This window comes from Haliaeetus albicilla, chromosome 22 (assembly GCF_947461875.1).
Source record: "Haliaeetus albicilla chromosome 22, bHalAlb1.1, whole genome shotgun sequence".
Lineage (NCBI taxonomy): Eukaryota > Metazoa > Chordata > Aves > Accipitriformes > Accipitridae > Haliaeetus > Haliaeetus albicilla.
In genome coordinates this window covers 6,766,907-6,774,012 of record NC_091504.1, presented here as the reverse complement: position 1 = coordinate 6,774,012, position 7,106 = coordinate 6,766,907, and the positions used below count along the sequence as shown (strand labels likewise).

Below are 7,106 nucleotides of genomic sequence, written 5' to 3'. Positions count from 1 at the left end.
GGTTGGGCATGCATTCCCATCGCAGAACGGCCTCAGAAAGCGGGATTTTGGGTCAGACACGTGTCCCAGGCGCAAAACAGGCTCAGAAAGCAGGTTTTCGGGTCGGGCACACGTCCCGGGCGCAAAACGGGCTCAGAAAGCAGGATTTTGGGTCGGGCACGCATCCCGAGCGCAAAATGGGCTCAGAAAGTGGGATTTTGGGTCAGGCGCACGTCGCGGGCGCAAAATGGACTCAGAAAGCGGGATTTTAGGTCAGGCGCGCGTCCCAGGCGCAAAATGGACTCAGAAAGCAGGATTTTGGGTCGGACGCGCATCCCGGGCACAGGGGGGCCCCACTGGTACTTACTCCGCTCGCTCACCTTTCCTGCCTCTTATTTGGGGGGGGGATTTCTACTTTTTAGCCATTTTTTGTACCCAATTGTCCATTTTGGGGCAGATCGAGGCCGTTTTAGGCACCGTCGCTGCGTCAGGGGGAGAGCGGGGGAGGGGAGAGAAACAACAACAACAACAACAACAACAACAACAACGGGCACAACAACCGGAACACCACCAGGAGTAACAGCTGGAACAACCAAGATCTTCCCTACCCCAAAAATTCTGCGACTTCTCAACTCTGATTGTTTTGGGGAAAAAACTGTGACAAAGGTTAAAAAAAGCCTCCCCCCTCCCCAGGCAACATGCGAAGGTGCTGACTAAGCTTTCCATTTTTTTTGTAAAAAGCCCCTTTTTCCACTAGAAGTCCCAGTTTGGGGTGTGGGCCTGGCCAACAGCACTTGCTGCACGTTTTGGGGCACTTTTGGCCTTTGGGGTTGGTTTTTATTTTTCCCTTTTCAGATTTGTGGATCTGGGGGAGTGGAGCAGAACGGGGGGGGGGAAGTGGCAAAACCCGCCCAGGGTGAAACTGTGCCACCCCCATCGCACCCAAATCTGGACAGAATTTCCCGGGTTTGGGGATGAAAGCAGCAGAAATACCCTTTTTTTTTGATCCCTACGTGTTTCTGAAGACCCTTTTTTGCCCCAATCTGGCGGTTTGAGACTACGAATCCTCGGCTTTACAGTTGGAGGCGCAGGAGCAGCGGGTGTGGGCGCCGGCCGGGGGGTCTGGAAAAAACACCTGCGAGACACAGCCCCCCCAACCCCGTCAGCCACCTTTTGGGGTAAAAGCAGTAAAGACACCCATTTGTTTCCCATTTATCCGCAAAAACCATCGTTTCTCGCATCGCTCCACACCGGGAGGGGGGTGACGGGGTTGGGGGGGGCGTAACCATGCCGCGCGGCCATTTTGGGGGCCCCAGCACTCCCCCCACCGGTACAACCGCGCCCCAACACCCCCGCGATACCGAAAATGGCTGGAAATGCCCCAAATCCGCAGCCCCCCCGCCTCCCCGCCCCCAAACCGGGTGATTTTGGTGAACCGGGGGTTTGGGGCGCGCCGAGGGTACTTGCCACCATCGCGGATGAAGCCATTTGGGGGCTTTTGCCTTAATTTTTTTTGCTCCCCCCCTCGCTCGCTCCTACATTTACAGCTTGTTTTGGGGGAAAAAGCCTAAATTTAATCATCCTGCTGCTGTTTATGGAGAAAACCTGAAAATACAATTATTGCACACCCCCCCCCCCGCCTGGCTCCGTCCCCCTCCCCTGCTGAGCGTTTTAGTGGGTTGGGGGTTTCTTTACGTTATTTTTTCCTAAGGGAAGCTCCTGGGGACTCTCGGCACGAGCCGCAATCCTGATTTTCCAGCTCCGTTTTGGGGGCAAAAAAGCGGCTTTTCTTCCAAGCTGCCTCCTACCACTGCATCTGCGGAAAGGCTGGAAACAAGCCCAAAACACGCCGCCCCCCCGCCATGCCCCCAGGCCGGACCCTGACCCAGCTCCACCAGCCAGTAACCAACGGAAACGCCCCAAAACAACAAAATTAAATAAAAATCTTACTTCTGACCGGCTCCACATTAATCAAATCAGTGTTTTTATCCTCAAAGGTCCCTGCGGAAAAGCTCCTGAGTGCGCTCTGGCTGCAGATTTGCCTTTTTTGGTTAAATCCTGAGACCCGGGGTCTCTTTTTACTTTTCCTTGGCATTTTTCTCACCGTTATTTGCCTTTTTTTCTTGCGTTTTGCTGCTTCCCTGAGGGGGCAAAAACACTCGAGACCCCCCCCCCCCCGCCCCCACAAACACAACCCTTTTTTTTCCTCTTTTCCCCTTTTCCAGAGAGTTTCAGCCATCCCCTCCCGCACGTCGCCTTTTTGGGGGGAAAAAGAAGGGATTTTTCATCACTTACTCTGTGGCAACAGGCGGGACCTACGGAGCGCTACGGCCGGAGCCTGGTGACGCTGGAGTGGGGTTTGGGGGGGGGGTGTCCCCGTTTCTTGGGGGTTTTACAGAAAAAAGGGGGGAGTGGGGGTGACGGCCACGGCGCCTGCAATGACAAGAGCCCCCCCCACCCCCCCAAACCCCCCCAGAACGAGCAGGGGGAAGGGCCTCACCCAGCTGCCGCCTCCGGCCAGTTCCTCCTCCAGCCCCACCAGCTCCGGCTCCGTTTTGGGGCGTTTCCTTAAATTCCTGAAAATCTCCTTACTCCAGCGGGTTCCTGTTCGCCATTTGCTCTTTTTCTTGTCTTTCTCTTCCTTTTCTCTCCCGTTTCCTGCTCCGTACAACCTTCCTCCGGCTCCTGCTCTTTTTTTTTTTTTTCCTTATTTTTTTAAATTTAATTTCTCCAGTTTCACCAATTTCCACTGGCTTCGTTTCTCTTTTCTCCATTTCCTCCTCTTTTCTTCTATCCTCATTTTCTTATTTTCTCTACTTCCTCTTTAATTTTCTCTTATTTTTTCTCTTTTTTTCTCTTTTCTCTTACTTTTTCTCTTTTTTTTCCTCTTTTCTCATTTTTGCCTGTTTTTTTTCCTCTTTCCTCCTCTAGCTTCACCAATTTCCACTGGCTCCTCTGATTTTTCTTTTTTTTTTTTCTATCTTCTCCAATTTCCAGATGATTATTTTTTCTTTCCTCTATTTTCTGGTTTTCTCTTTTTTTTTTTCTATTTTCTTTTTTTTTTTTCCTCCTCTATTTTCTCCTCCAGCTTCACCCATCTCCACGGGCTGTTTTTCCCCTGAATTTTTAAGATGTCCTCCAGCTCAGCCAACTTGCACTGGCTCTTTCTTTTCCTCTTTTCTCCCTTTTTTTCCTCTTTTCTCACTTCTTTCTCCTCTTCCCCAGGGTTGCCCTGCCCAGCACCTCCTTCCCGGCTGCCAGCCACTGCCTTTTACCAAAAAGTCCTTTTTTTCCCCCAGCAGGGGCCGCTGGGGGAAAAAAATTAAACTCCCTCATTTCTCTCTTCAAGCCGTTAATCTTCCTCCCTGCCAAGGCTTATCTTCACTCTTGATTTTTCCTTTTCTTTTCCCCCAGTTATCTCCTCTCTCAATCCATCTTCCTTTGCCAGCAATCTTCTGTCTTGACTTAAAATGCCGCATTTCACCCCAAACTCTCCGAAACATCCGCACCCGCACCCAACCTGCGCTCCCCCGGCCCGGCCCGGCGCTGCTTTTTAGGAGAAACAAGGAAAAAAAGCTTTTAACAGCTTTTCCTTAAAGAAAGCAGCTTTAGGAGCTCTTTAAAAAAATTAAAACAGCTTTAAGAGCTTTTTAAAAAAATAAAACAGCTTTAGGAGCTTTTTTAAAGAAAGTAAAAGAGCTGTAAGAGCTTTTTTTAAAAGAAAACAGGTTTAAAGGCGCCTTTTTTTTTTTCTCTTTAAAGTAAAGCAGCTTTGAAAGCTTTTTTACATTTAAAAAGCGCCCTAGCTCGCTCTGGCTTTTCTAAACTATCAAATTACAGTGTTTTAAGAATTAAAAAAAGAACAGCTTCAAGAGCTTCTTTTTCGTAAAAGGAAGCAGCCTTAGGAGTTTTGTTTTAGAAACAGCTTTAAGAGCTTCGTTTTTAAAAAATAAGAGCTTTAAGAGCTTTTTTTTTTTTAAATGTAGCAGCTTTGAAAGCCTTTTTTTTTTTTTAAAAAGTGCCCCAGCTCGCTCCGGCTTCTCCGAACGACTGAACTGCCGTATTTTAAGAATTCAAGAAAAGAAAACAGCTTTAAGAGCCTTTTATCCTTAAAGGAAACAGCTTCCCGGTCTTTTTTTTTTTTTTTTCTTTAAATCAAGCAGCTTTAAGAGCTTTGCTTAAAAAACAGAGCGGCTTTGCGAGCTTTTTGGCAGCGGAGAAGCGCGGAGCCGGCTCCGGCCCCCCCGCCGAGGGAGCGGCCGTTTTTGCCGAATTCCGCCCGATTCGGGGCCGGTTCCTCGCAGAGCGCCCGGCAGCGCGCGGCGGCCGCCGCCTTATAAAGCCGCGTGACGTCAGCGCCGCCGCAGCCGCCTCCGCGGGGGGGGCAAAGAAATAGTCCCCAAAATCGCCAAAAAAGGGCAGCAGCCAAAAAAAAAATCAATCCTGCCCCGGCTTTCAAGAACACCTCTTTTCTTTTCTTTTTTTTTTTTTCGTTTTTCTCCCCACAAATCACGCTGGCAGCAGGAGGCGTTCAGCTGCCCCACCTGCTTTAGCACAAACGTGGTTAAATTTAACACCAAGTTTTTTTGCTCGGTTTTGCCTCTTCCCAACACAAAAAAAAGCTCTTCTGGACGATTTTTGAGCATTCTCGTTATTTATTTAATAATATTTAACGTCATTTTCACTCTTGCTGCATCACGGGTCTGGGCCCTTGCAAAAAAAAGTTTCCTCCCCAAAACAGTCACAAATTTGGGGAAAAAAGGTGAGCGATGCTTGGCTCTTGAGGAGGACGCAGAGACCCCAGAAACCCTTTTTTCACCTATCTCCCTTGTTTCCAGCAAAGCCCCAAACGACCCTTTTTTAGTATTTATTTTTGCCCCTTTCCAGAAAAGCCCAAACAACTCTTTTTTTTTCCCCTTAAAATACACCAAAATCTCTGCATTTCGCACAGTTTCAAGGCCGTGCTGAGTCATGGCACAGCCTGTTCTCAACCAGGTTAAAAAAAAAAAAAAAAATCCCTTTTGTGGCATTTTGAGGCATTTCCGGGCAGGGCAGACAGCCACACCCCCCCACACCTCCCCAAACCTGTAATTAAAGCCGACCGGGGGCTAATTAAAGCTCCTGACGAAGCCAACGAGGCATTTCGGAGGCAAAGGGCAAGTTTTTCTGACGCATTTCCAGGGCGTTTCCTGTGGGACAAGACAAGTTTGCTGTTATTATTATTTTCCTGCATTATTCTGCCATTAAGACCCACAAAACTGGTTTTTTTTCAGCCATTTCAGCGGTAGGGAGAGGCCTCCCCTCACTCACACATTTGTATTTTTTGGAAATCACCTCAATGATGATTTTTGCAGCAATGATTTGCCCATTTCTGGTTGGTTTTAAGCATGTACACTGCCCCCTCTCCCCCAGATTTCAGCTTTAAAATTATTTTATTAGCAACCACATAGCTGGAGTCTGTGTTTTCTGCATGGAAATGTCCCAAAAAGCTGTTTTTTCCTCAGGGACTGGGCCTGGAAGGACAATTTTAAAGCATTTTCCATTGGAAAGGTGCACCTGGTTTTCACCAAAACCTGGGTTTTTATTAGGGGGGAAAAAAAAATAAAAAGGAACAGCTAGGTTGGGTTTTTTTTAACTGGAATGGCACTAAAAATCTTCATGAGTCTGAAAGAGGCCCAACAGCTCTGCCAGCAGTTTTAGGCCAATTTAAGCCGGTTTTGAGGCCCAGGGTACAGGTTTTGGCCCTGACTCAGCACCGTGGGGGAGGCCTCAAAAACCAGCACTGACCTGAAAACTGCAGGGTTTTTTACCCAAACAGCCCCTTTTCGAGCCCACAAGGAGGGAGCTCTTCCAACCCCCCCCAGTCCGCTCTCCACAAGATTTTGGAGTGAAACCTCCCAATTCCTCACCCTTCTTACACCCTGAAGGCACCGTTTTCCTAAGGCTTTTCCCCGTCCTGAGCGCCTTACCCTTTTTAACGACTTTTCAGACAAAAATTACCTCAGGAAAAGGGGGGAGGGGATACCATACCGCGTTCCCCACACCCATCCCAACCGGGGACCCCCGAACCGCCACTAAAACGGCAGAGACCCCCTTCCCCTTCGCTCTTCCTGCCCCCACCTTTAAGCTGATCCCTCCTCCGCGCCCACTTACAGGCAAAAAAACCAGAAATTTGGGGGCGGGGGGCGGGCCCGGCCGGCGGAGGGATACGCGGTGCCGCTGAGGCGGTCCCCGCGGCCGGTTCTAACCGGCGCCGGCCGGCCCGGCCGCTGCGGGTGGCGCAGCGCGACACTGCGCATGCGCCCCGCCCCCTCCCCCCGCCCTGCCGCAGTGCCGCGGGGGTGAGCGCGATCGCTCCGTCCCTTCCCGCCCCGAAATGGGGGGGGCGAGATCCCCCCTCAGTCCACCGGGAGCCCCATCCCCCGCCTGCAGCGAGGAGCCAGGAGAGACGAAAAAGTAAAAAAAAAAAAAAAAAACCAACCCAAAAAACCCTTTCCCCCTTGATTTTACCTCAAAACGCCTGAGTTACCTCAGAAAACGGGTCCGCGACTGCCCCGTCCCTCAGGCAAAGCGCGACCCTTGGCCCGAACACCGCCAAAACTGCCCTGCTGCTTCCCCAACCAACCCCCCCCCCCCGTATTAGCTAGAAGAAAGCCACTCCACCGACCCAAAATGGCGTTTCTTCATAAGAACGTCCCGTCCTTCCCCTGAGGGAAGGGGTGGGGGGTGGGGTGTCCTCACGGTTTCCCTCAGGAAGCCATTTTCCAAAATATTTACTTTATCCCCCCCAAAATATATATATTTCCCCCTCTCTCTGTTTGTAAACCTGCTCGATTTCAGAGCCTGTACTTACCTATGTCCATTAAGCCCAAATAATACTTAACCCCCCCTTTCAGAGCACAAAGCTTTCCCAAATCACTGATTTTCCCGTTAAAAAAACCCCAATTATTGGGGCTGAGGCAGTTTTGCTGCAGAGCCGGGGGCGTGCTGGGGCTTTTATTTGTAAAACAATGCGGTAAAGTTGGTTAAAAATAGCTCCTGGCTGGCAGGGAGCGAAGGGGAGAGGGGGAAAATGGGGTTAAATAGCGAAATAGTTGAGTTTTGGGGTGTTTGTGTGCCCAGGGCGC

At 50.1% G+C, this 7,106-nt stretch overlaps 1 long non-coding RNA gene across 1 annotated transcript; it reads right to left on the bottom strand.

The window, feature by feature from the left end:
* Nucleotides 1-379: 379 nt before the first annotated feature.
* LOC138690468 (uncharacterized) lies at nt 380-6,584 on the bottom strand. Its single transcript, XR_011329261.1, has 2 exons — nt 6,509-6,584; nt 380-5,168 (listed from the first exon to the last, which is right to left on the bottom strand). It is a non-coding gene; the product is annotated as an uncharacterized lncRNA (long non-coding RNA).
* Nucleotides 6,585-7,106: the final 522 nt, after the last annotated feature.